Source organism: Phascolarctos cinereus, unplaced genomic scaffold, assembly GCF_003287225.1.
Source record: "Phascolarctos cinereus isolate Bilbo 61053 unplaced genomic scaffold, phaCin_HiC Scaffold_5;HRSCAF=322, whole genome shotgun sequence".
In the NCBI taxonomy this organism is placed as follows: domain Eukaryota; kingdom Metazoa; phylum Chordata; class Mammalia; order Diprotodontia; family Phascolarctidae; genus Phascolarctos; species Phascolarctos cinereus.
This window is the reverse complement of record NW_027555958.1, coordinates 468,824,073-468,850,515: the sequence shown is the minus strand read 5'-3', so window position 1 is coordinate 468,850,515 and position 26,443 is coordinate 468,824,073. Positions and strand designations below refer to the sequence as shown.

Below are 26,443 nucleotides of genomic sequence, written 5' to 3'. Positions count from 1 at the left end.
ACTAGGCCTAACTATCCACACGTTAGAGTGTAAACCCCTTGAGGGCAGGGGCTGTTTTTGCTTTTTCTTTGTAGCTAGTGCCCAGTACAGTGCCTGGAAAGTAAGCACTTAAGAAATGTTTGTGAAAGGTTAACTAATGGCCGGTCTTCTTCCTGCGATACTGCATGGCCAAACCGTGGAATTCCATCGCCTCCAGAGAATCAGAACTGAAGGTCATTGAAAGGTCAGTCAGTACGCGTGGTGTAGGGCCCAGCATGTCATTAGAAACAGATCATACGCAAGAAGCAATGGTAAACAGTGACCAGTGGCCAGTCATGTAATAGTAAAGGTATACCAGATGGACAGCCCATACGTCATATGGGTGTGCATCTAAAGATCCAGTGGAAAGCGATCAGCATGTAGGAGGGACCCCTGTGGCTGATAAATGGAAGGACATGGGTAAAGGTCCCACAGAATGGGCAGGTGTCTGGTAGGTTGGACCATTGGAGGGAATATCCACATAGGATTGAAGGAGGCAGCTTTCAAGCTGGAAGGAGCCTCGGAGCATGGTCTAATCCAGCCCTTCCCTTCTTATAGACCAGGAGACGGGCCCAGAGATCATCAGTGACTTGTCCACAGGTCGCAGGAAGCTGCAGAGCCGTGATGTGAGGGCTGGTCTCTGACCCCAAAGCCAGCAATCATTCTACTGCACCTGGCTGTGTCTCAGATGTTAAGTGACTTCTCCAGGGTCACACAGCTAGAGTACAACCAAGTCAGCATTCAAACCCTTCCTGCCATGGCACTGTGATAGCACAAGTCCGCCAAAGGACTTCAGGCAGCTGGGTGGTATGGTGTATCGATAGCGTGCTGGGCCTAAAGTTAGGAAGACCTAAACCCAGAGTTAGACACTTTCTAGCTGTGTGACCCTGGACAAGCCACTTAACCTTTGTGTGCCTCCATCCATCTTCTCAGTTGTAAAATGGGGATAATTATAAAGTGCCAGGCCTGAAATCAGGAAGACATGAGTTTGAATCCAGCCTGAGACATTTACTAGCTGTGTAACCCTGGGCAAGTCACGTAACCTCTGTTTGCCTCAGTTTCCCCATCTGTAAAATGGGGATAATAATAGCACTTACCTCCCTGGGTTGTTTGTGAGGATCAAATGGGATAATCATTGTAAGGCACTTAGCACAGTGCCTGGCACGGAGTAAGCTCTGTATAAATGTCAGCAATTATTATTAGCTGTTAAGATATGTAAATGGGAGTCCATATAAATGCTGGCTGTTTATTATCTGTTATTACTCCCATCCTGAAGCAGGTCTTAGCCCCTTTGAGAGCTGCCCTAACCAAAACAGTTCATCCCTCAGGGCCTGCTTGGGCATAAGCCTTTACCCGGGAGGCTAATTCAAACTTAAGTCTTCTCAGGTCTGGACAAACAGACTCTTCTGGGCCTGTCCTTGAAGTCTGCCTGGCCCAGCGAGCCCGAGAGAAGGTGGTTTCACCTCCTTGTCCTGATGTGGCATCAGAGGAGATTCTGTTGTAGCAGTGAGAAATGGACAGACCCCTTCTCCAGCAGGGCCTTAGGGGAAGAGGAGGCGCCTCTAAGAGGCTGAGGAGGCTGAAAAATGGGGCCCCAGAGCCATAGTAACAGGAGTAGGGAGCTAGGAAGCCAACGGGCCCGGACATGGAGTCAAAAAGACATTTCTGCTGTTGCTGTGTGGCCTTGGGCAATTGACTAGATATATCTGGGCTTTGATGTCCTCCCATATAAAATGAGAGGGCTCCAGCACTTGGCCTATGATGTCCTTTCTAGGTTTTTTCATTTTTAGCCTGAGTCTCTCTATCTTGGCCAGGCCAGAAATTCAGGGGTACTCGCAGCCCAGACCCACTGTGCTCAGCGTGGAAGCTTTCTTCTCTCGTAGACAACCGAGTGTTTCCCCATCCCTGGGTTCTCCCACAGTCACGCCAGACTTAGTGCAGACACTCAGTCAGCTTAGCTCAGAGCTCCTGAGCTCAAGGAATCCGGCATCCTCAGCCTCCCTGGTCCCTAGGGTTACAGAGGGAGTCACCCAGCCCAGATGAGTTTCATTTCTTAGAAAACAGAGAGAACTTTTCTTTTTCCTGGACCTCATTCAAACCAACCAGAAGGAACTGAGTGGTGGAAAGGAAAGTGATGGAAGTCTGGGAGCCAATAGTCAGAGTTACAGAAAGCCAAAGAAGGGGCTTGAGGAGGTCGGGGCAGGGCAGGTCCTGGTCCTGGGTGCCTGAGCTGCTGGCTCTCGGCTACCTGGGCTCTGGCTCTCTGAACGTTGTCTTCCTAAAGATTTGTGTGTCTGGCTATTGGGCCTCCCCACGAAAGGACAGAGGGCTACCTAAGGGTACTAACACTGATAATCCCTTAAGGTTTACCAAGCATTTTCGATGCATTATCTTATTGGGTCCTCAGAGAAGGAAGAGACTTTGGGGCTGTGATTTCATTGGTTAAAGTGTGGAAATGCCCTCTACCCATGGAGATCAGCCCCTGCTTCTCTGAGACTTCAGCTATCCTATCCATAGGCCAGAGGGACCTCAGGGCAGGTCATTATTTTGACTTTCACATTGGCCTTGGTTAAAAGCTTCCTATTACTCTCAGGGCCCCCAGTCTTAGATGTTTGAGTCTGAAGGGACCCTTGCTCCAGACACTAGACAGGTTTCTGATCTGATCATCAGAAGGTAAGCAGCCAGGTGGTGCATTGGTTAGAGCACTGGGCTTAATCAGGAAGACTCATCTCCCTGAGTTCAAATCCCACCTCAGACACTTACTGTGTGACCCTGGGCAAGTCACTGCACTCTGTTTGCTTCTGTTTCCTCATCTGTAAAATGAGCCGGAGAAGGAAATGGCAAACCACTCCAGTATCCTGGCCAAGAAGACTCCAAATGGGGTCAATGACTGAACAACCCCAAGGGACAGCCGGGGGCTAATTTTGCCTCAGTATAAGGAAAGCTTTCTTGTAGAGGCATCCGAGAGTGGAATGGACTTCCTCAGACAGCCAAGAGCTCCTTCAAGTGCTTGCATTTGCCCTAGCAGAGCCTGGGTGACAGAACCCTAGACCGAGGATTGTGAGGAGCCTTCAAGGTCCCGCAGTCCAGGCCTCCATGTTTACAGTTGAGGACTCAGGTCAGAGAAGGCTGCCTCGCAGGTGTGCCGTTGAGCCACGTCAGCTTTTGTAGGGATGATTTTTGGAGGCGAGAGGCTGAACTAGGTGGCCTCAGTGCAGTGCCTGGCACATAATGCTTAATGAGTGCCTTTTGATTGACCTGCATTGTTAGCGTGTGCATGCCTACCCCATCTGCTCTTCTGAATCGTGGTCCTCAGACCCCCAGCTCACTCACCAGGTAGAAGAATAAGAGTCATGGACTTCATGTGATGCTTTAGTCAAACAACAAGCATTTATTAAGCACTTACTGTATGCCAGGCATTGTGATTGGTGCTAGGGATACCAGGACAAAAATGAAAGACTTTCTGCCCTGGAAGAGGTCCCATCCTAGGAGGGTTAGGGGGAGGGTTTGCGGGCTGAGATACCATATGTCCAGAATAAACAGAAATTAAATGCAAGAGAGTTTAGGAACAGGAGACCCTGGCAGCTAAGGGGGTCAGGAAGATGATGCTTGAACTGAGTTTTGAAGGAATAAAGAGCTTTTCCAAGGTTAAGGTCAGGAGGGAGTGTTTTCCAGGCAAGGAAAATTTGCTACCCCCTCCTTTAGACAATAAAAATAGAGACTTGTTGTGAACACATTTAAACCAGAGGTGGGCCGTGCCTGCTCTTCGGCCCAGAAGGGCCATTTCGAGAGGACAGACGAGCCCTGGCATGTACCTCTCTAGGTTAGCATTTCCTCATCTGTAGGTGATGGTTAAGGTCTAGTGAGAAGAGCACTAGATATGGAGTCTGGAATACCTGAGTTCAGATCCCATCGGAGATACTTCACTAGCTGGGTGACATCATTTCACCTCTCTGGGCCTCAGTTTCCCCCTCCATAAGATGAGGGGGTTGGACCCGATGGCCTGTCAGACGCCTTCTGTCTTAGCATAATCTATCCTCCTAGGGGCTCTGAAAGACCCGTGAATCTCTAGAATTCAGTGTCTGTGGATTTTCCTGCTCTATCTCCTTCCCCCTAGAAGATCTCAAGCCCTGGAGCATCCCCTTCCCTAGCCCCATTCCTAAAGGCAAGTCCCTGAGGTCGCTGGCACATCATTATTTTTCTGTCTCTCTGTGTCTGAGTCAAACATGAGAGTGGTAAACAAGGCCAAGACGTTAACTAAGTGAAGGCTTGACTTTCTTTTATCGACCACACGATGTCGCTGTTGGCCAGATGGCGAAGAATTGACCAACTCTTGCGTCATGCTTTGCATGGAACATGAAGAACTAAGGCCTTGGTTGTGGGTGACATGGGGGCCTCATGGAGAGGGACAGGGCTTGTTATTGGGGGCTGGAAGCCTGTATGTGCCAACTGATGGAAGAAGGGCTGACTCAGCCCCAGTAGGATGATAATAATAATAATGAGAATTATAGACATTTATGTCGGCTGTGGCAATATTTGGTATTAATATTGTGTTATATGTTGTGCAATATTTTGTGTTGTATGTAATAAGTTGTTTGTTGTACCTTATATTATTACGTTAAATGTATGTATTAAGGTTGCCATATTAATATCTAAAATTTCCTTAGCACTTTAAAGTTTGGAGAGTGCTTTGAAAAATCTGACCCTCCCAAAAGCCCTGCAAGGTAGGTGCTATTATTATCCCCATTTTGTAGATAAGGAAACAGAATCTGAGGGAGGTGAAGAATCTTGGCCAGAAGTGACCTCTAGGTTACTTAGAACGGGTAGAGACCTTGGGGGTCACATAGGCCAGAGGTGTCAAAAGGGGCCAACAGCTCCCTAGAGCTCCAGGAACCAGATTAAAAGATAATTGGGAGACATTTAACAAAAGAAATAAAAATGCATTACAACTCAGATAATGCTCACAGGGTCACTGTGTGTGTTGTAGTGGCCCCGGTTTTATGTGATTTTGACAGTGGTCCACCCTAGGGCCATCCCCTCCTTTCTTCAGAAGAGACAGGACACCCAGAGGGGACATCCCCCTGGCCGTGGGCAGCAGAGCAGGTGTTAGGATCTAGGTCCTCCATCCCTGAATCCAGAGCTCTCCCCGGTACCGTGATGCCTTCCCCTCCAGTCCTCCAGTATTTGGAAGGAGGCATGGGACAAGGACAAAGAGGAGGCTCAGGCCAGGGTCATTCTATGGTCTAGATCTGTGGTCTGCATCTGCCACAGTGAATGGTTCACTGATGAGGAATGGACACTAGAGGGAGCCCTTTGCTTCACATTTCTCTCTCCAGCCTTCCACTGGCGGCATGAACAAGGTGAGAGCTTTTTGGCAGACAGTTCAGTGTTTCCTGCCTCCATTTTTACAAATGTGGAATTTTTCAGTGTGCTCTCTCCCCACTATACATCCTGGCAGCCTCCCATGAAATGTGCTACTGTCTGAGATTTATTCAGTCCAGAACGGTTCTCCTGCTCTTACATCTCACCCTATGTAGACATCTACAAAAAATGATAGGGCATAGACTCAGAGCTGGAAGCACCCCTGAAGACCATCCGGGCCAACCCTGTCATTTTACAGATGTGGAGACTGAGGCCTGGAGTAGTGAACCAAAGCAGAACCAAGTTTCTAAGTAGCAAAGGCTGTGAACCCAGGCCGTCCTCATTCTAACTGCCCCACTAAAAAGGCTCTTCTAAGTATTGTTCTCGCCATTAGACTGCCCTGCCTACCTCAGGGTGAGGCAGCTAAGAGGGAAAATGATATTTAGAAGGGCCCCGTGAGCATCTCCCAAGAGAATGTGACCACCCTTCCATGTGTTTTAGCAAATTGATATCCTTGGTATTGTAGAGTTTGATTGGCTTCTTATTATGGTGTTTGCCCATTGGAAATGATTACCGTTCTGCTAAGTGTCCGAGGCTGTGTCTAGCAGGGGGAGGAAAGCACTGGTCTTAGGAGTCGGGAGGGAGAGTTTCTAATCCCTGCTCAGCCACTCTTACCTTGGGTGAGTCACTCACGTCTTTGTGTCTTCTAATCTGTCAAACGAGGGGACTGGCCTAGCTGATACCTTGTTGTCTGTCTCTTTATGACCCCATTGGAGGTTTTCTTGGCAGAGATACTGATGTGGTTTGCCATGTCCTTCTCTCCCTCATTTTGCAGATAAGGAAACTGAGGCAAACAGGGTGAAGTGACTTTCCCTGTAGTGAGTATCTGAGGCCAGGTTTGAACTCAGGAAGACTCATCTTCCCACCTCCCAGTTTTGGATCTAGAGGTCAGGTGGGCATACAAGCCGCACATGCAGGTGGACGGCCCCGGTGGAGCAGGCAGGGTTGGCCTTGGGTTACCGGGTGATATCCCTCAGGGTTGCAAGGATTGATAAGGTGCTGAGTGTGCAGGTGAGGGCAGGTTGCCGTGAATCACTCCCCAAGCGCTAGAATTCAGTCCTGTCATTTTTGGGTTTTTGTTCTTCATGCGCTACTGCCGGAGGAAGAGGATTGAGACAGAGCTTGCAGCAGCAGAGACCATGACTGCTCGAGCTCATCGGCCTCTTTTTTGACCCTGTGACCAGGGCTGCTTTCTCTGTGGAGGCTTCAGAATCCCACCTACTCCAGCCCCTTCATTTTACAGATGGGGAAAGAGAAGCCCAGGCAAAGGAAGTGACTGACCCAGGGTCACTTAAATTCCCTGAGCCTTAATTTTGTCATGTGAAAAATGGGAATTAAGATGAGCCTGCTGCCGGGTGTTGTAGAAGTTCCAATGACAGCGTAAACTTTAACCGCTCCACAAAGGTCAGTTATCTCTAAGGCCACTAGGGGGCGCCACGGACGACTTACTGACCATCCTAGTAAGAGGTAGCCTTTTTACATAGAGCAGTGAAGGTTTGCAAAGTGATTTATGAATGTTCTCCTTAGGTCCTTAGAACAAATTTGGGCTCTTACTACAGTAAGCACTTAACGAATGTGGCTTCATGGAATCAGTTGAATTCAGGGTGGCCCCAGAGGTCACCTAGGCCAACCTCCACATTTTACAAATAAGGAAACTGAGTCAGAGGGGGAAGTTTGAATGGCCCACCACTTCCCAGGCAGTAAAGGGCAGACCTGGGATTTTCGCCCAGGTTTTTGGACGGCCCAGTGATGCTCTCTGCCTTCCACCAAGGTCATCCGGTCCCTCAGTAAGAAAGGCAAGTTCAGTACCAAATCTTCTGACTCCTAGACCAACGTTCCTTCCGACTTTATGAGGCTAGAGACCAGAGTGTGCTCTGAGCTCAGCGTTGACACCCCCGGCTTCCCTACGGTCCTCCCTGACTCAGAATCCTGCCTGGGCTGGGCTTCTCCAGAACAGCCTGCTGCTCCCGCCTGTCTAAAAGAAGCCTTCAGTTCCAGCGAAATCCAAGATCCCACTGGAATGGCCTCATTCCTCACCCTTCTTCCCCTCCTTCTGGCCACTTCAGACCTTGTTCTCAGCTGTTTAGAGATGGGGGAGGGAAGCCCAAGTCTCACTGCTGTTCAAGGGCTCTGGCTCTAGGAGCAGAAAGGCACAGGGTGTGAATCCCAGCTCTACCATTATCTTGGGCCATGATCTTGGGCACCCAGGTCACTCCTGGGCCTCAGTTTCCTCATCTGTGAAACTAGAGGCGGCAGTAGATGAACTTCAAGGTCCCTTTGATTCTGTAGTACTGTGCGGTATTGGGAGAAGGTGGAAGCTACTAGCCGTAGTGAGGTGATTGGACTCTCCTGGAATTTCTCTTCTCTTGCTTCCTGCCCTCCACTCATCCTAGTAATCAGAAATCAGATGTTAGCCTTGCAAATACTTTATTGATCTCAGTGATATGAATATACTTCGTTGAAGGGAAGCTCTCAACTGTCCAGCCCTTTTCCACTCAATATAATTCTTGTCCATGCCCTTCCATCAACTCTCCGTGGGGCATCCCTCCCCCCTCCCACCTACCTCCAGTGCACTGGAGGTCACAATCAGCCATTCATTCAATCAACAATCAGTCAATCACTAGACATTTATTACATGCCAGGCACCATACTGGGCACTGGGAACTAAAGACCAGGGGAGACACTCTCAGCCTTTAAGAAGCTTACATGCTTAGATAGTAATAGAAATCAGGGGAGAGAATACTGTTATATTTAATTGGACCAATAGATGGTTGGATGGATGGATAAATAGGTGAATGGGTCGGTGGATGGATAAATAGATGGGATGGATGGAAGGATGGATGGATGGTTAGGTAGGTAGATGAATTTGGTGGGTAGATGGATGAAGAATGGATAAACGAATGAATGAAAAAGTGTTTATTAAGTGTTGAGGATACAAATATAAAAAAGGAGCCAGTCTTTGCCCTCTAGGAGCATTAACTTTTTTGAGAGAAATGCTGTCTCTAGGAAAATGGCGGTGGCCAGGGAGGCATATTTTAGTCTGGAAAATGACAGGCCTGGTAAGTGGAGCCGTAGGGGAGTAGATCGGCACATCCTTTTCTGCAGCAATGACAATGTTGCTTTTATTTCCAGAACCGGACAAGGGGGTGGAGGCAGGAGGTAGGGTAGCTCGGTGTGAATGCACCAGGAGATGGCCCGGGAGGGTGGTGTGGTGGGCCGGGCTCAGCCTGGCTCTGGGGAGCCCCAGAGCTCTCCTGGCAGGACGGGGCTGGGAGCTCAGAGGAGGAGGAGAACTCATTCAATCCTGATGGCTCCCTCATTCCCCACACTTATCTCTGGCTCTCACCATAAGCAGCCTGCTCTTTGCTGCTCTTACGTTTGCTGTTTATCTTCGATGCCATTCACTGCATGTGAGCCATCGCTGGCCGGACGTCACTTCTCAGGGGCTGCTTCCTCCTCTGCAGGTGTGTGAATGGGCAGGGTGTCTGTTGAGCTTCCACAAGCACTTATGAGGCACCTATGGCATCGCAGCATGCGGAGTGCTGGACCTGGAGTCAGGAAGACCCACCCGAGTTCAGATCTGGCTTCAGACACTGACTAGCAGTGTGACCTGGGCCAGTCACTTAACCTCCCTTTGCCTCAGTTTCCTCATCTGTAAAATGAGGATCATAATACCTACCTCCCAGGATTGTTGTGAGGATGAAAATGAGATGGTATTTTGTACAGCACTCTGCAAACCTTAAAGGCCCATTTATAAATGCTGGTTATGCATTATCTCAGTTGATCCTCATAACAGTCCTATAAAGTAGATGCTACTGTTATCTCCACTTTACAGTTGAGGAAACTGAGGCAGACAGAGGTTAAGTGATTTGTCCAGGATCACACAGCTGGTAAGTATCTGAGAGAGATTTGAACTCTGGTCCTCCCAACCTCTATCCACTGCAGTGCGACCTAGCCGCCTCTTTTCAAATACATCGCTACACACGTACATGTGTGCATGCATACCTGTGCGTATGTACCCATACATACATACATACACACACAGAGCTCTTTGTAAAACACTGTACCAGGTGCTGGGGCTTTTTGTTTTATTTGGGGGAGGAGAAGTTGTTCTAGACTTGTTATTTCAGTGGCTATTGGCAGCTCCCAGTGTGGAGACTCCCTCCGTAGATGAAGATGGGCAAGTCTTTTGTAACTCCTAGTCCTGGGGAGCTGCTGACATTTACACTGGATTCACAGTTTACAGAGAGTGTAATCTATTTTTTCACTTGCTCAGTAAATATTAAGCCTAGGAGGAGGGAAAGAGGGCCAGCCAGCAGGGCTGGACTGGCTGGTCCCTAAGGCCCAGGCCAGCCGTAGAAGGCTCCTTGCTCCGGCGGCCCCCCAGCCACGGCCCTCCTCACTGCCCCAGCCTGCCTCCTTTTTTGGTATCTGGCTCTTCCCTTCCATGAGTCCTGTCAACAAAGGTCTCTTGTCCCTCCTCCTCCCGGCAGTCTCCTGGCCGAGGCTGCAATAATAAAGCCTCCTGACAGCAGCTGCCTCCGCTCTCCGTGCCCCCCCTCTCCCCCGTGTTCCCCAGAAGTGTCGATTCTGGGGACTGGGGGGGCTAATGATTCTCATGTGTACGACATGGAGTCCTGCAGAGACAGGAAACCCTTGAAATAGGGAAGCCCAGCTGAGCCGCATTTCCAGTTAACCAAGATTTCTCTCCCTTAGAGAAAAAGGCAAATGACCAGAAAATGAAGACACATTTCATTTTTTGGTTTGGTTTGGTTTGGTTTCAAAGAAAACTCAGGGCATGTGCTGGGACCAGTACATTTATCCCAGTTTGGTCATAATAGATTCAGGATGACAGACCTTACAAAGTGCCTTCTGAATCCTCAAGCTTTTGTGAAGCACCTCCTATGTTCCAGGCACTCATGCTAAGCACTGGAAGTGCACAGAAAGGTTAAACACAGTCCCTGCCTTCAAGGAGCTCACCTTCCAACGTAGGAGTTATCACGCAAACAGCTGTGTGTGTGCCAGCCGCTTGGGGATGACTCGGGGGTGATCCCAGAGTGAAGACCCAGGAAAGGCTTCCTGCAGACGCTGAAACAAAGATCATTCCAGGCTGGGGGGAGAGGGGGCTGCAGGAAATGGCCAGTGACAGTGTGGCAGCGGAGACAGTATGTGTGAGGAGCAGGAAGGGGGCCGGTCACCGACTGGAGAGCCCATGCATTCACGTGCCCATGGCATTGTATGGACCCTGTCCTTGCAACTCTCTCTGTTAACCCCTGCGAGTCGCTGACTGCTCCAGGCTCGTCCTCTCATCTGAGGAGTTTCTTCGTTTTCTAGGACAAGGGGCCCCAAAGCCATCTCCCCACGCTCATTTAGTCTCAGCCATCTGCCGAACAACTGAAGGTCAAGCTTGGCAGCTGCTACATCTCCAGCACAAACCCAACCTGACCGGCCTGCCTGCAGCTGTGTGCACACAGACATGTGGCCAGCTCCCCCTCCCCTGGCCCATCCCAGCCCCAAACAGCCCTCATCTCTCTCTGGCCAGCCCCAGACCCAAACCCTCACCCCTCAGGGTGGCCCCAGACCCAAACCCTCACCTTCCAGTCTGCTTCAGCCCTAAAGCCTTACCCCATCCGGCCTGCCCCAGACCCACCTGGGCCTGGTAGCCCTCCCCTCTGCCCCCACTCCTCAGTCCCCACACTTTGTACGTCTTACTCAAGAAACAAGAATCATATCAACATTACAGTCTCCACTGGAAAGGGCCTGAAGCTTCTCCTACCCTGTCACTTTCTGCTCTAAGGCCCCTTTCCCTGGCCACCCTCCACCACGCTCCCGGAAGTGCTGATCCCTCTAGTAGAACGTAAGCTTGTTGAGGGCAGGGACTGTCTCCCCTTTATATTTACATCCATAGCACCCAAGAGACTTTGCGTGGGATAGCAGATAGAGAGCTGGCCTTAGTCGGGAAGAGCTAGGTTCACATCTCGCCTTAGAGGGAGAGGCAGAGACAGGGAGAGAAGAGAGAGATTGGCTTGGCTCTGTGACCCTGGGCACAGAGAGTTGTGTGGTGCTGTGAGACCACAGACTGGAGAAGAAGAGGCAGCCCTGGGTCTGTCAGCAGCAGGAGTCTCCCTGCTTTAGGGGAGCCCTCTTGTACCCATGAAATCACAAATCTGGTCTCCACCAATCCCCCCATCTTCAGCAAAGGGCCTGGCATGTAGTAAGTGGTTAATAAATGCTTATACACTCATTCATCGGTAAAACCAGGATGAGAACGCATGTGCCGCCAGCCCGCCAGGAGTAAGGCTCTCATCTTTGAGCTCTCTCTGACCCCCGGAGCCAAATGGAAACGTTAGTGTTTGTAGGAGGGGTCATGTCATTCTTGGCACCTGTATCCCCAGCACGCAGGGCAGTGCTCGACACACAGTAGGTGCTTCGTGAATGTGCATTAATTGATGTTGTAGTTATCTCTCCTTACTCAGGCAGGAGAGTTATCTTTAGAAGGACAGGCCCACAGCCCATCGCTACAGACCGCTAGTTCTTTGTGCTCCAGACCGGGAGGAGGAAACCTTCGGGGACAGCACCTGGTCATCTGTCCCCAGACCCTTTACTCTACCACCAGCTCATTGCTCTCTCAGAACCAGCAGGTTGGACGGGACCTGTGGTTTCTAACTCTACCCTGTACCTGCGATTTCACGGCCCGGAGAAATGCTGGAAAAGAGGTCAGCTGATCCTCGACCCAGTCTTCTAGATCTGGCCAGTGCCCTGAGAGGCTATATCCAATTCCAGGGCCAGAATGTTTCAGAGACCAAATGGGATTAGGCTCAGGACCAGCTCTTCCCACCCACAGCATGCTGCCCCGCACAAAAGAGAGATACGGGAATATGAGGGAGGGTCCGAGAGGCCTCCCCCTCCCCCAGGGATACGGGAATGTGAGGGAGGGTCTGAGAGGCTTCCACTTCCTCCCTCTGTAGAACTAAAGTATTTCACAAAGAAGCCGCTTGAGAATGTTTAGCGATGACGAGCAGGGCTCATGTAGACCAGTGCCTCTAGTCCTTGAGAGAAACAGGCTCCAGGAGGAATGAGCGACTCGTGGGGGGCGCCGGGGGAGCGTGGCATGCATGCCGTGCACCCGGGAAGGGCCCAGAGGTACACCAAAGACTCTCCGGCGTCCTGGTGAGCCTCCCACCAGCTTAAAGGGATTGCTGTAGTGAATGTGCCATGAGATCATACCATGCTGAGTAATTTGAAACCCGCCGTGACAGGGGCATTGCCTAATTAGGAGCGGCCCCTGATCTGTTTTCTTTGTTTAAAGGGAGATGGACTCTTTCAGAAAACTAAGCCAGGACGCTCCTCCCCCACCCCGAGTCCTAGCTGGAGACTCGGCCACGTATCTGGGAGTGCCTGTGAACGCGCCTGTTTTCGGGGGACTTTGTGCCGAGAGCACAGCAGTGGTGCAGGGGTCCCCGCCCCGGGTGTCTGACCGAGGGAAGAGAAGGCTCGGGACCCAGCCCTTGCTCTGAATCTGTGGAGCCAGCCGTGGCTCGGGGGTGGGAAGTGTAGTTGGGACCCAGGCCCTCCCCTCATGGAGCTCCCCATCCACCAGGGAGATAAGATGCTGGCCAAAATCCAGGGAAAATGAAAAAATAATGCGTACGCTCATGGCTCAGCGGCGAGGTCAGGAGGAAGGATTGGAAGTGGGAAGACCCGGGTTCGAGGGCAGACTCAGTGACCAGGGACAAGCAGGCAAACACCTCATTTGCGTCTCATTTGCGTTGGGATGCTCCCCCACCAAGCGGTCACTCAGTCATCAAGCATGTATTAAGCCCTGCTGTTCGCCAGGTACTGTGTGTGCTGAGTGCTTTGCAGACAATTCTCTCCTTGGATTCTCACAACCATCTTAGGAGAGAGGTGTTATTGTCCCCATTTTACGGCTGAGGAAACTGAGACTTAAATGCTTGATGACTGGTTGACTTTACGTGTGTGAAGTCAGCGAGCATTTATTAAGTGCTTTCGGTATACGGGCGCTGTGCTAAGTGCTGGGAATTCAAAGGAAGGCAAAACCAGCCCCTGCCCTTAGGGAGCTCACAGTCTAATGGAGGAGGCAACCTGCTGTGGAGATAGGAATAGGATAAATGAGGGTCAGCTGCTGTTAAGAGAGCCGGGCTGTGGGAGGCAGACGTCGTCTTGATGGAAGAAAGGGCCCCAGATGGAATGGGATTGCGTGAACCGTGACCTCCCTGTTACTGGAGGCAGGCTAGTTCAGGTTGGTGGCCAGGGGGTGCCACAGGGAGAGCGCTGGGAGACCCAAATTCAAACTCAGCTTCAGACACTCAGTGACTTTGGGTGAGTCACTTCACCTGTTTCCTCAGCTGTGAAATGGGGATGATAATGGCACCTCCTGCCAGGCTCAGGGTGAAGGTCAGATGAGATCATATTTGCAAAGTGCTCAGCAGGTGCCTGGCACGTGGTAGGCACTTACTAATTGCTTATTCCCTCTCACTGCAGCCCGTTGGCAGAGATGCTATGGAGGGCATGGACTGTTGCCTGGGGGTGGGATGCGAAGGGAGGCTCTAATCAGTTTCCTTTAAGGGTCCTGTCTAATCCTGTGCTCAAGGCCATAGTATCTCTGGAACCTCCTCTTTCCAAGCTCTGCCCCTGCGGCCCGGAGGCAGGCCCTCATCACCTCCCACCTGCCTGCCTCAGTCTCTCCCCGCTTGAGTCCCTCCTCCTTCAGCTGCCCCTCCCCGGTTCAGTGAGCCAGTGGCTTCCTCTTGCCTCTAGGACCAGATATTAAATACTATGTTTGGCTTACAAAGCCCTCCTCAGCCCTGCCCCTTCCTACCTGGAGTGTCTTCTTACACCTTCCACACCTCGTTCTTCCCGCCACCCCACCCACGCACCCTGTGGTCCCTGAAAACAGCCTTCTTGCTCTCCCTGCCCCACAGAGCTCATCTGCCCCTGGCCATTGTCACTGGCCCTCTGCTGTCCCCAGGGCATTTCCTTCTGGCTTTGGATCCCCCAAAGTCCTCTGTTGTCCAGGCCTCCTCAGTGCTGATGCCCGCCCTCTGAGGCTGCCTCCAATTATCCCATATATCTATCTTGTGTGTACCTGGTCGGGTGGTATCACCTCCCTCCCTAGATGATGAGCTCTGGGAAGGCAGGGACTCTGTGCCTTTCTTTGTGCCCCCCGCCCTTGAGACACTGCCTGGCACGTCGTAGGGCCCTGACTGACATCCTACATTGATTGTTCTAACACTCTGTGTTCGGTGCCCTGTCTAACATTAACATCTAAAGAAGGCTCATTCCTCCCGAGTTTCTTTGTTCTAACACTCCGTACCCTAAGGTCCCCTCCAGCCCTAAACTTCTCTGACTGACGCTTAGAGGGCATTAGTGGACAGCGCCCCCTGCCCTCAGAGAGGGTGAGCTTGGTGAGCTCCCGCCAGTGGAACCCCCCCCCCCACTCACCGCATGAGCCAAGGTCCTCTCCTCTCTCCTGCTGTTGCCTGCGGCCTCCAGCCCGACCATATCTCCCCATTGGCACATCCTGCCAGCCGGCATTGTTTGCATAGCGTACATTCCTGGACAGCTCAAACACCACACTAAATATTCTCAGCCTTCGAGAAGTTTGCTCAGTTTGTGGGTGTTTGTTCCGGCTAAGGAAAGAGAGGAGAATTTCCATGGCATGTGCGCCCCGAGACCACTCCCCAAAATCCAGACCTCTTTCCTATTTGGATTTGGGTAAACGGTTTACTCTCCGGCTTCTGGGCGGGGCACGGAGCTAGCTTTACATGCTGGCCAGTGGTGCTGACCGGAAGCAGTCAGCAACCCTGAGATTTAATAGGCAGTTTTTAACTCTCTTGTAACTGCTCTATGGAGTGGCCCCACACCGTTAAACAGCTCTTCAAGTAAGATAAAATGGAAAAATAAAACAAGCCCCTGTAAAACACTGGGCTCTTTCCTTGCGTAGATTTAGAGTTGGAATTCAGTTCAGTTCAATTTAGCAAACATTTACTAAGTGACTGGGGGCATGCTGGGTACGGGGGTACCAGGTCAAAAGCCACGCAGTCCCTGCCTTCGAGGTTCTTCTGTTTTGTTAGGAGTAACCAAAATAGAATAATAATAATAATAATAATAATAATAATAATAATAATAATGATAATAATAATAGCAGCTAACATTTATACAGTGCCTACTATGTGCCAGGCATACTGGTAAAGATAAGAGCCATAATTGTCCCTATTTTGCAGATGAGGAAACTGAGGCAGACAAGTTAAGTGACTTGCCCAAGGTCACACAGCTAGTAAGTGTTTGAGATTGGATTTGAACTCAGGACTTCCTGACTCCAGACCCGGCGCTCTGTGTACTAGCTGCCCTTGGTGGTGCCCCTTGTAGGGGATGGCCTTGGGTTCTAAGAGGCAGAAGTGAGAAGGGAAGGCCGGTTCCACTAGTCAGGGATCATGAAGTTAGAAGTAGAAGGGGCCTCAGAGCCCATCTAGGGCAACCTCCGTATTTGACAGAAGAAGAACCTGCCCGAAGAAGTTAATTGACTGAATAATAATAGCTACCATTTGTGTAGTGCCTACTGTGTGCCAGGCACTGTGCTGAGCGCTTTACAGTTATTCATCTGCTCCTCACAGCTACTCTGGGAGGTGGGTGCTGTGATTATTCCTATTTTACAGATGAGGAAACTGAGGCAGGCAGCAGTTAAGGGACTTGACCAGGGTCACACAGCTAATAAGCATCATCAGAGGTGGGGCTCAAACCCCGGTCCCTTCACTCCAGAGCCAGGGCCCCTTCTATGGTATCACACATCTGCATAGCCCAACCCCCTCATTTTGCAGAGGAGAAAACATAATTCAGAGATTGAGTGGCTGACCTGAAGTCACACAGTAGGATGAGTACTTAGCACACCATAGGTGCTTAATCAGTGCTCATTACCTGCCTAAGAGGCAGCATCAGGATTCAAACCCGGCTCCTGCGACTTGTGATCTAGCATGACTTCCCCACCCGATGTCACCAGGGTGCCATGTTTTCATAAAGTTATCCCGGGTCATATATGAGGTGTCTTAGCATCCTTACAGCTGAGGCCCCACCATCAGGAGTTGAATAAATTCAAAGTTGTATTTTTTCCTAAAAAGTAACTCTCTCGATAATAGGCATCTGGCCCCTGCTTCTTAGGGGCAAGCCACCTTAACGTGCCACACGTGGGCATTTTGTACTTGTAAAGATTGTGGTCCAGGCTGTTGGCCTCAGACTTCAGGAGACCTGGGTTCAGATCCCTCCCCTGAGGAATTTACCAAGCAGGGGACCCTGGGTAGCCAACTAACTGAAGCCCTCCGTGCCCTCAGGCAGCTCTTTAAAGTCTGGTTTGTAGAACAGATGCAGCCTGGGTTAGTGGAAGGAGTTCTGCTCATCAGGGGCACCATATAACACCGAAAGCCCAATTCTTAACAAGAGAGAGGAACACAGAAGAGAGGGAGGGAGAGAAAGGGAGAAAGAGACAGAGAGAAGAGAGGGGGAGAGAGAGAGAGAGAGAGAGAAGAGAGAGAGACAGAGAAAAGAGGGAGGGGGAGAGAGAGAGACAGAAGAGAGAGGGAGGGGGGAGAGAGAGAAGAGAGACAGAGAAAAGAGAGGGAGGGGGAGAGAGAGACAGAGAGAAGAGAGGGAGGGGGAGAGAGAAGAGGGAGGGGGAGAGAGAGACGGAGGGGGCAGAGAGAGACAGAGAAGGAGGGAGAGAGAGACAGAGAAAAGAGGGAGGGAGAGAGAGACAGAGAAAAGAGAGGGAGGGGGAGAGAGAGACAGAGAGAAGAGAGGGAGGGGGGAGAGAGAAGAGAGGGAGGAGAGAGAGACAGAGAAAAGAGAGGGAGGCAAAGAGAGAGAGAGAAGAGAGGGAGGGAGAGAGAGACAGACAGGGAGGGGGGAGAGAGAGACAGACAGGGAGGGAGGAAAGAGAGAGAGACAGAGAAAAGAGAGGGAGGGGGGAGAGAGAAGAGAGGGAGGGAGAGAGAGACAGAGAAAAGAGAGGGAGGGGGAGAGAGAGAGAGAAGAGAGGGAGGGAGAGAGAGACAGACAGGGAGGGAGGAAAGAGAGAGACAGAGAAAAGAGAGGGAGGGGGAGAGAGAGAGACAGAGAGAAGAGAGGGAGGGGGAGAGAGAGAAGAGAGGGAGGGAGAGAGAGACAGAGAGAGAGGGAGAGAAAGAGAGAGGAAGAGAAAAGAGAAGGAGGGGGAGAGAGAGAGACAGAGAGAAGAGAGGAGGGGAGAGAGAGAAGAGAGGGAGGGAGAGGGAGGGAGAGAGGGAGGGAGAGAAAGAGAGAGAGATAGAGAAAAGAGAGGGAGGGGGAGAGAGACAGAAAAGAGAGGGAGGGGGAGAGAGAGAGAAAGAGAGGGAGGGAGAGAGAGAGAAGAGAGGGAGGGGGAGAAAGGGAGAAAGAGAGAGAAAAGGGGGGAGAGACAAGAGAGAGAAGGGAGGAGAGAGAGAAGAGAGAGAAGAGAGAGAGAGAGAGAAAGAGAGAGAGAGAGAGAGAGAGAGAAGAGAGGGAGGGAGAGAAAGAGAGAGAGACAGAGAAAAGAGAGGGAGGGGAGAGAGAGAAGAGAGGGAGGGGGAGAGAGACGGAGGGGACAGAGACAGACAGAGAAGGAGGGAGAGAGAGACAGAGAAAAGAGGGAGGGGGAGAGAGAGAGAAGAGAGGGAGGGAGAGAGAGACAGGGAGGGAGGCAAAGAGAGAGAGACAAAGAAAAGAAAGGGAGGGAGAGAGAGAGAGAGAGAAGAGAGGGAGGGAGAGAGAGACAGAGGGAGGGAGGCAAAGAGAGAGAGACAGAGAAAAGAGAGGGAGGGGGAGGGAGAGAGAGAGAGAAAAGAGGGAGGGGGAGAGAGAGAAAAGAGAGGGAGGGAGAGAGAGAGAAAAAAAGAGGGAGGGGAAGAGGAGAAAAGAGAGGGGGGAGAGAAAGAGAGAGAGACAGAAAAGGGGGGAGAGAGAGGGAGAAAAGAGAGGGGAGAGAGGGAGAAAAGAGGGGAGAGAGAGAAAAAAAAGAGGGAGGGGAAGAGAGAGAAAAGAGAGGGAGGGAGAGAAAGAGAGAGAGACAGAAAAGGGGGGGAGAGAGAGGGAGAAAAGAGAGGGGAGAGAGGGAGAAAAGAGAGGGGAGAGAGAGAGAAGAGAGGGAGAAAAGAGAGGGGAGAGAGAGAAGAGAGGGAGGGGGGAGAGAGAGACAGAAAAGAGGGGGAGGAGGAAAGAAAGAGAGAGCAGAGAGGGAGGGAGAGAGGAAGAGAAGAGAAGAGAAAGAAGAAGAAAGAGATTGGTCCCCACAGCTGGCTTCTGTAAGCCCACAGCAGTAATAGCCAGTGTCTCTATAGTGTTGTAAGCACTTTGGCAGAATTCTCGACCAATATTAACTCGTTTCATCTTCACAGCCATCCTGGGAGGTAGATGCTGTTTTTATATCCCCATTTGACAGATGAGGAAACTGAGGCTGAGCAAGGGTACATAGCTTGTTCAGAGATACACAGCTAGTAAGTGTCTGTTGCTGTTACTGTCTGTCCTTCATTGTTGGAGAGGAAGTGCCTGCACCGGGGCTTGAACCCACGTCTTCCTGACTTGGGCCGGCCCTCTCGGCTTCCTGCCTGCCTCTGTGATGAGGAGGCAGAGCAGAAAGAGCTTCAGTCTTCAGAGCATCAGCATGGAGTTTGGGGGTCCTGTCCTCAGAGCTACAAGAGGCCTCTCCTTTTTGCCCACAAGGACACGAGAAACTTAGGATAAGTGACTCACCCAAGGTCACCAGAGCCAGTACTTGAACCCAGGACCTCTGACTCCAAACCTAGTACTTCCCCCTCTCTGTGGGCTTCACCTGTTTTTCCTGTAGTCACTCTCTAAGTATTAAGGGTGGAAGGGTGACTTTGGGGGTTGGCTGGGCTGATATTTGCATCTCAGCTTCCTGCTGTCACCTCCCACTCTTCCCCAGACGGCCAGGGAGTGTTTCAGTCCGAAGAAAGCTCCGTCCAGCTCTCAATGGAAGGTCCAGCCCTCATTCAGAAGGGGCAGGCGGCACCTCCGAGCTGCCCATTTTCACACAGGGAGGGAGGGAGGCAGGCACCAAACGGTGAAATCCTGCCAACCTCCTCTATTTTTAGACCGCACAAACATTTCCCAGTCACCTCCTTTCTCCCCTTGTTGAAGCCACACTGAGCTAGGATGCTGCAGGTTGCCAGAGGCCCCATCGGGAAGCCTGGGCCCCAGCAGGGCCCTGCCCCTGGTGCCTGGGTGCCAGGCTGTCTTCGCTTGGGAGGACTGCTGAGCCGGGGGAAGGGATGTGACAGACAAGCTTATTAAGGATGGTTTGGCCAGTAATGGTGGATTTGGGAGGCTCCCTGAGCTTGGGGGCTGGGGGGCAGGCTGGGGGATGACCACAGGGGTGGGGATTTTTTTTTTTTAATTAACAGGAAGGTCAATTCTGCCTTTGTCAGCAAGCTATTTATAGAGGGGTCGATTTAAAAAGAGAGAGAGTGGCCTTTACTTTTGGCCTTTAATTATCTCAGCTGGCGCTCAGTTTGAGAATGAATGCCTGCTGAGCATGTTAATTCCTCACTCAGGGTAAGAATCTTAACTTTTTGGGCCTGTCCTTCCCGGCCTGCTTGTCCCCTCCCTTCAAGGAGCCTGCCCTTCATGCCTGGGCACTTTCTCCCCCTTGCATCTTCCGCTGGTGCCCAGGTGATTTAGGGCAAGAGTAGGGCTGACTGGGTACCCCTCGCCACCCCCAGGGCGCTCCAGGGCCTCCGGGACCCAATATAAAGGTTACCTTGTAAAGCGCTTTGAAACCTGGGCCCTTCCTGCCTTTCCTGCCTCCTTAAACTTCGGTCTAGCCACGCTGGCCTTCCCGCAGTATCTCCAACACTCAGCACAGTCCTGGGCACATAGGGCATGCTCAATGAATGCTTGCCAATCGATCTTTTGATTGATCGACCCCTCCCCAAGTACTTAGGGTGTGTGGAGTAAAGCTGGAATAAAGGGAGTTTGGTTCTCATGCTTGGACACAGCGGCATCCTGAACCATGGCCAGCAGTAGCTAAGAGTCAGGGAAACGGCCCTGGCTTGGAGGGGAGAGGGAGACAGGGTGGTGTCAGGGAAAGTGTTGGCACTGGCTTCGCAGGGCATGAGTTCCAATCCTAGCTCTGACACTTTTAAAACCCTAGATTGAGTTGGTCATTTTTTCCTTCTGACCCTGTTTCCCTATCTGTAAAACAGAGGTTGGCTAAGTTAGGCCTCTTAGCCTTTCTTTTTGCACCACGCCCCTCTTGGCCATCAGTGGTCAAGCTAGGACCCCTTCTCAGAATGGTGTTTTTAAATGCATGAAATAAATTACTTAGGATGATAAAGCAAACCAATTCTACTTAAAAGAAGTTCCCAAATCCCCAATACTTAGCTGATTGCTCGGTCCCTTCCTGGTCCCCGTCTGAGGACGCCCTCCACCCACCCCCTCCTCCTCCTTCGCCTCCGCCTCCCCCTCCACATCAAACAACTTAACTAAAGAGCAGGGGGACCAGGAAGCTGTCTCCTCTACAAAGGATAAAACGAAGACAGTAACTTCTTTGAAAAACGGCTCCCACTCACTGGGAATGAGAATAATGCCCCACATTCTTAAGCAACCTGGTTTGACAGCAGGATGCTGTCACAGGCTCATTTGGGCCTATTAGTTCAGCCCCTGCACCCAGAACTCAGAAGTAATCAGGTGGCAGGCAAGGAAGGCTTTTAATTATGTACCAAAGCAGGGCTCTTCTGGCCCTGGATTTGGCAGCAACGGATAGGTTTGCTTTTAAAAGCTACCTAGAAAGCAGCAACGGGCATTTATTAAGTGCCTACTGTGTGCCAGGCACTGTGCTAGGTTCTGGGGAGAAAAAGATAATCATGAAACATTTCCTGCCTTCCAGGAGTTTGCATTATGGGGGGGGAGGGACACAATAATAATTACTTTGTGAGTTGAGTTAATTTTAATAATAATAAATTTAATAATTATTCATGTAATGATTTAAGGTCTGCAAGGCCTTTCCATGTATGTTATCTCATACAACTCTGTGAGTTAGTGCTATTATTATCACATTTTGCAGATGAGGAAACTGAGGCAAACAGGTTAAGTGACTTGCCCAGGGTCACATTCAGTCAGTCAGTCTATAAACATTTATTAAGTGCCTACTGTGTGCCAGGCACTGTGCTAGGTTCTGGGGAGAAAAAGATAATCATGAAACATTTCCTGCCTTCCAGGAGTTTGCATTATGGGGGGGGAGGGACACAATAATAATTACTTTGTGAGTTGAGTTAATTTTAATAATAATAAATTTAATAATTATTCATGTAATGATTTAAGGTCTGCAAGGCCTTTCCATGTATGTTATCTCATACAACTCTGTGAGTTAGTGCTATTATTATCACATTTTGCAGATGAGGAAACTGAGGCAAACAGGTTAAGTGACTTGCCCAGGGTCACATTCAGTCAGTCAGTCTATAAACATTTATTAAGTGCCTACAGGGTGCCAAGCACTGGACATAACAAAAAAATGCAAAAGATAAATCTTTGCCCCCAAGGAGCTTGCTATCAAGATAATATTTGTAAGAGCAGGACCTGAGTTCAAATTGGGTCTCAGACATATAACACTTACTAGCTGTGTGACCCTGGACAAGTCCCTTAACCCCAATTGCCTAAAAATAAATAGATAATACTTGTAAAAAGTGCTTAGCTTAGCCTGGTGCATAATAGGTACTCCGTAAATGCTCCCTGCCTTCCCCTACTTAAGTGTCTGATGCAGGATTCAAACTTGGGTCTTCCTGATTTCTAGTCCTAACAACGTGTGCACAGAAAATTAAATACAAAATGTATGTAGTATAACTGCAAAGTAGTTTCTGGTGGGAGGGTATCATATAAATTATGATTTGTTACCATTATTGTCGGGGTGCCCTGTATAGAACTGGGAGCCATTTGCATAGTAATGATAGTAATGGGAGCTAAAGAGATTAGAATAAAGAAAGAAAAGAGAAGGGGGCCCAAGATAGAGACCTAGGTGAGGATTTCTTCTCCCCACAGAGCAGGGAGGGCCTGGGTGAGGATTCAGCCCAGGAGCCGGAGAGGGTGTGGTCATGCAGGTAGCTGGAGCACCAGAGAAAGCAGGGCTAGGAAAACTCCGAGGGGAGAGTGTCCAGGAGTTCGAGGTGGTCCGCAGGGTCAGAGAAGTGACGTGGCCTGCAAAAGACCGTCCGATTTGACAATTAAGAAATCACTGCCAGACTTGGAGAGAGCTGTGACGGTTGGGTGATGATGTGAGAAGCCAGATTGCAAGGGACTGAGAAGTGTTAGGAATGAGCACAGATACAACCTGATTATTTCCCGAGAACGTTTTAGGAATAATTTTAGGAGCTACAACCAGCCGCTTATTTATCCATGGGTACAGTAGAAATCCTCGGCCTTGGTATAAATGAACCCCAAAAAAGACATGTTTGGTTTTTTATTAAACACATACCCTTTTAATTAAAATAACAGTATAAACCTGGAATGGGTAGCCCATTCCCTTTTGGAATCCCGCCATTACTTGGGTTCAGTGTGGGGGCTAATATTCATTTTGTGTCCCATCTGGGACGTGCTTCACCAGCAAGCCGGGCAGAAACCGTAGATCCAGTAGCAAAGTGTTTAATTGGGGCGGTATAGCAAAGTAAAGCTATAGTAGCTGCCTACGGTCTTTGGCCAGAATAAACGTGCATGATGCTTGCTTGGTGTTGAAAGCCCTTTACCATCTGGCTTTTGCCTCCCTCCCCCTCAGGCACTCTCCATTCTGCCCAGACTGGCTGTTCCCTGTACCTGCCTCCAGGCCTTTTCCCTGCAGAGGAGCTTACCTACCTACCTACCTCCCTCTTCACCTTCAGACTCTCTAGTTTCTGTTTCCAGCCCCTGGGGTCAGGGTCAGTTTTGCCTTTGTGCCTTATGTCTGGCACACAGCAGGCACTTAATAAATACTTGTCCAACGAATGAAGTAATTCATCCCTAGTAAATCATGGATATTCAAGAGATGAAATCATGCTCATTTCTTCCTCACCCAAGCACTAATGTGGCAATCTCCTACTGACTCACCCATTGGTGGAGAAAGCAAACACATCCTTGGAAGATTCAGACTCCAAGAGGAGGACGCCATCTGCTTTGTGGTTGGAGGGAGGCTCTGCCTTTCCTAGCTCTTGGGCAAGGCCCCGGGGGCCCTGTTGCTCTTCAGTCCCCTTCTCATCCAGGGGAGGCTGGGAGGCTCACTGCTCTGCTGTCATCTGCTGAAGGTCCACCTTCTGCTGCTGCCCTGTCCCTTGGTGGCCTCCTGACTCAGACTAGCCTGCACATCTTCAGCTGTTTTGTTAGTCAGGTCTTTAGCCGTCTCCGAGACATAGAACCGGGGAGCTCCAGCAGCTGTCAAGACCTGACTGACTCACCCTTCTATCCCTTCCAAAGGAAAGTCCCCAGGCTCACTCTTAGCAAAGTCAGAGGAAGTGAATTTCTATCCCCCAACCCTCCCCTCTGAGTCTTTTGGATGGAGGAGGTGAACACACACACACTCACATTTGCCCTTTTAATTCCCAGTATCTCCCCAGCAGCTGGCACCCAAGCCATGCCAATCGCCACGAGCTTTGATAAATCTTAAGAAGTCATTAGAAACGCTGGAGGAATTGGGAAAAAACTGATGTGCTCTGCTGCCAGCAGCATGGCAGCAAAGCTCCTTGTTTCCCTTACCGATCCTTAACCAATCTCTTAATTTCACTACTTGGCTTCATGTTGTGGAAACATGATTGTGGAAGCATAACAGTATGGAAAATATAAACGCCTAAGTACAAGTTAAGCACCCTTCTTACTATGGCTAAACAGTCAGCAGTTGCTGCTTAGCTCTGATTGCCCTTTTTGCTCTGTTTGGCTGACTCCCTGGGTTTTGCTTGTCCACAACTTCTGGGTGTTCTATCTAAGGAGGGAGAGTTCTTAACTCTCTGTCTATGTTTTCGGAGAGAAAAGTATTCATCTTAATCTTCCATTTCTCTTCCATCTCCTTGCCTCTCTTTCCAGCAAAGTAAATTTCTTAATTTCTTCCACATGACTAGATGACATCAAAATTGACCTTGTGTTCTCTCTCACAGCTGAACAGAAGACACACACTGCAGGATTTTCCATCTTCTACCACTTGTTTGTCAATAATGACTTGACCAACTCCGATCCCAACAGCAAAAGCCCTCTCTCTGTACAGTCAGACTTTTGGCCACTTACCCTTAGCTTTCCTTTTCTTCCTTATCAGTGTTCACTTAACGTTAAGTGTTTCTTGGCTAAGGCTCTTCCCTTCTGGGATTTCTTTTACCTGGCTTTTCACAGACACAACCGGTTTCTTATCTTACGCTTAAGTAGTGAGGGCCTATGGGGTTGTAAAAATGCCATGTGATCCTAACAGGAAAATTTAAAAATACATTTACACAGTGTTTTCCTCCATGATTTCCACTGACACTGAAAAGTTCCCAACAGACAAGTTGAGCCAGGTGGTGCAGCGAATAGAGCCCTAGGCTTGGATCAGGAGGACTTGAGTTCAAATTCAGCCTCAGATTGGCTCTGTGCTAATAGTCAAGTTATCTGACCTTTCTCAGTCTTGGTTTTCTCAGCTGTAAAATGGGCTACTGATAGCACCTCCCAGGCTTATTGGTTGTTATTATTATTAAGCTAGTAATCTTTACACTCTGATAGTTATATGAGTTTTCTTCTTTTGACAGTTTTTTTTAATGTGTCCTATAATTGCCAAGTAAAGACCCTTTTAGAGGATATGAGAGGGCCCGCTGCTACATCTTCAAAATGTAAAAGGTCTGCGATTTTTCTTGGTGTGGGTAACCCCTCCGCTTACCTCTCCGGGACTTGGGGAAGCAGTGTTTGAAAATTGCTGTGGCCAAAAATGTATCACCCTTTGGCCAAGCTGATGGTGAGATTCTCTGAACTTAACATGGCAGGTCCTTAAGTGACAGAGACGTGGGTCAGCCCTTCTGCAAACCCGATGCCTTTTGGCTTGGTAGCACCTGTCAGAATTCACATCCACTGGCAGAGCCTTTGATAGCCAAGGTCATCTGTTACAACATTGAGTCATTTAATTGAACAGTATGATGGAAAGAGCCGTGGGTTTGTAGTTAATTAGTCAGCAGACATGTATTAAGCACCTACTGTATGCCAGGCATTGGGGATTTCATTCTCTTTCTCCTCTGACTAGTTTTTGCAGCTTCGGCTCCTCCGAAACTCAGGACCCCGGAGGGGAGGCATGGACAAAGGCTTGGCAGCCTGAGTGTGTGTGCCTGGCTTGCCTTGACCTCAGGGAGGAGTAGCTGATTGCCTGGTTTTCGGGCCCTACTGTCCTTGTCCACCAACCACCAGTATGGCTTGTCTTGGGCACTCCTCATCACTCATTCTTCACCAGATTTCCCGTGCCATGATGCCTCATCTCCTGGAGCTGCTCCACCCAGAACAGCCCGGCAGCAAGCCCTGTCTGTCCTCTGTCTTTCATCCATCTCTAGCTGTATCCTGGGTATGTAGGCTGATGGGAAATGGAGGCTTTGTTTCCCGGTGAACATTTGCCCTCTGGGTCCAAGCATCCTTAGAAATGTAGCCCTTTCCCACCTCTTCCATTCCATACAAAAGAATTGGGTTTTGGGTTTGGGTTTTTTGGGGGTTTTTTTGGCTTTTTGGTGAGGCAGTTGGGGTTAAGTGACTTGCCCAGGGTCACACAGCTCCTAAATGTCAAGTGTCTGAGGCCAGAAGGAATTGCTTTTTAGAAGGTAGACCATTGTCCTTGAATATCCTGAAGCTGATAAACCGGGACCAGTGGAAGGGACACTGACTCTAGAACTCAGGGTCTTAACCATTTTCACACCGTGGACCCCATCAGTGGTCCAGCAAAGCTAAGGAAACCCTTCTGAGAATAAAATTTTTAAATGTATAAATAACGTACATGGTAACACAAAGGAAACAGATTATA

General features: G+C 49.9%; 1 protein-coding gene and 1 long non-coding RNA gene across 7 annotated transcripts in view; one reads left to right on the top strand and one right to left on the bottom strand.

The window, feature by feature from the left end:
* Positions 1-26,443, top strand: part of GNG12 (G protein subunit gamma 12) — a 149,937-nt gene that overhangs the window by 76,635 nt on the left and 46,859 nt on the right. The gene's annotated exons all lie outside the window — the stretch shown is intronic.
* LOC144457875 (uncharacterized) lies at positions 8,341-15,309 on the bottom strand. The gene is made up of 2 exons (XR_013487467.1): positions 14,902-15,309; positions 8,341-8,987 (listed from the first exon to the last, which is right to left on the bottom strand). It is a non-coding gene; the product is annotated as an uncharacterized LOC144457875 (long non-coding RNA).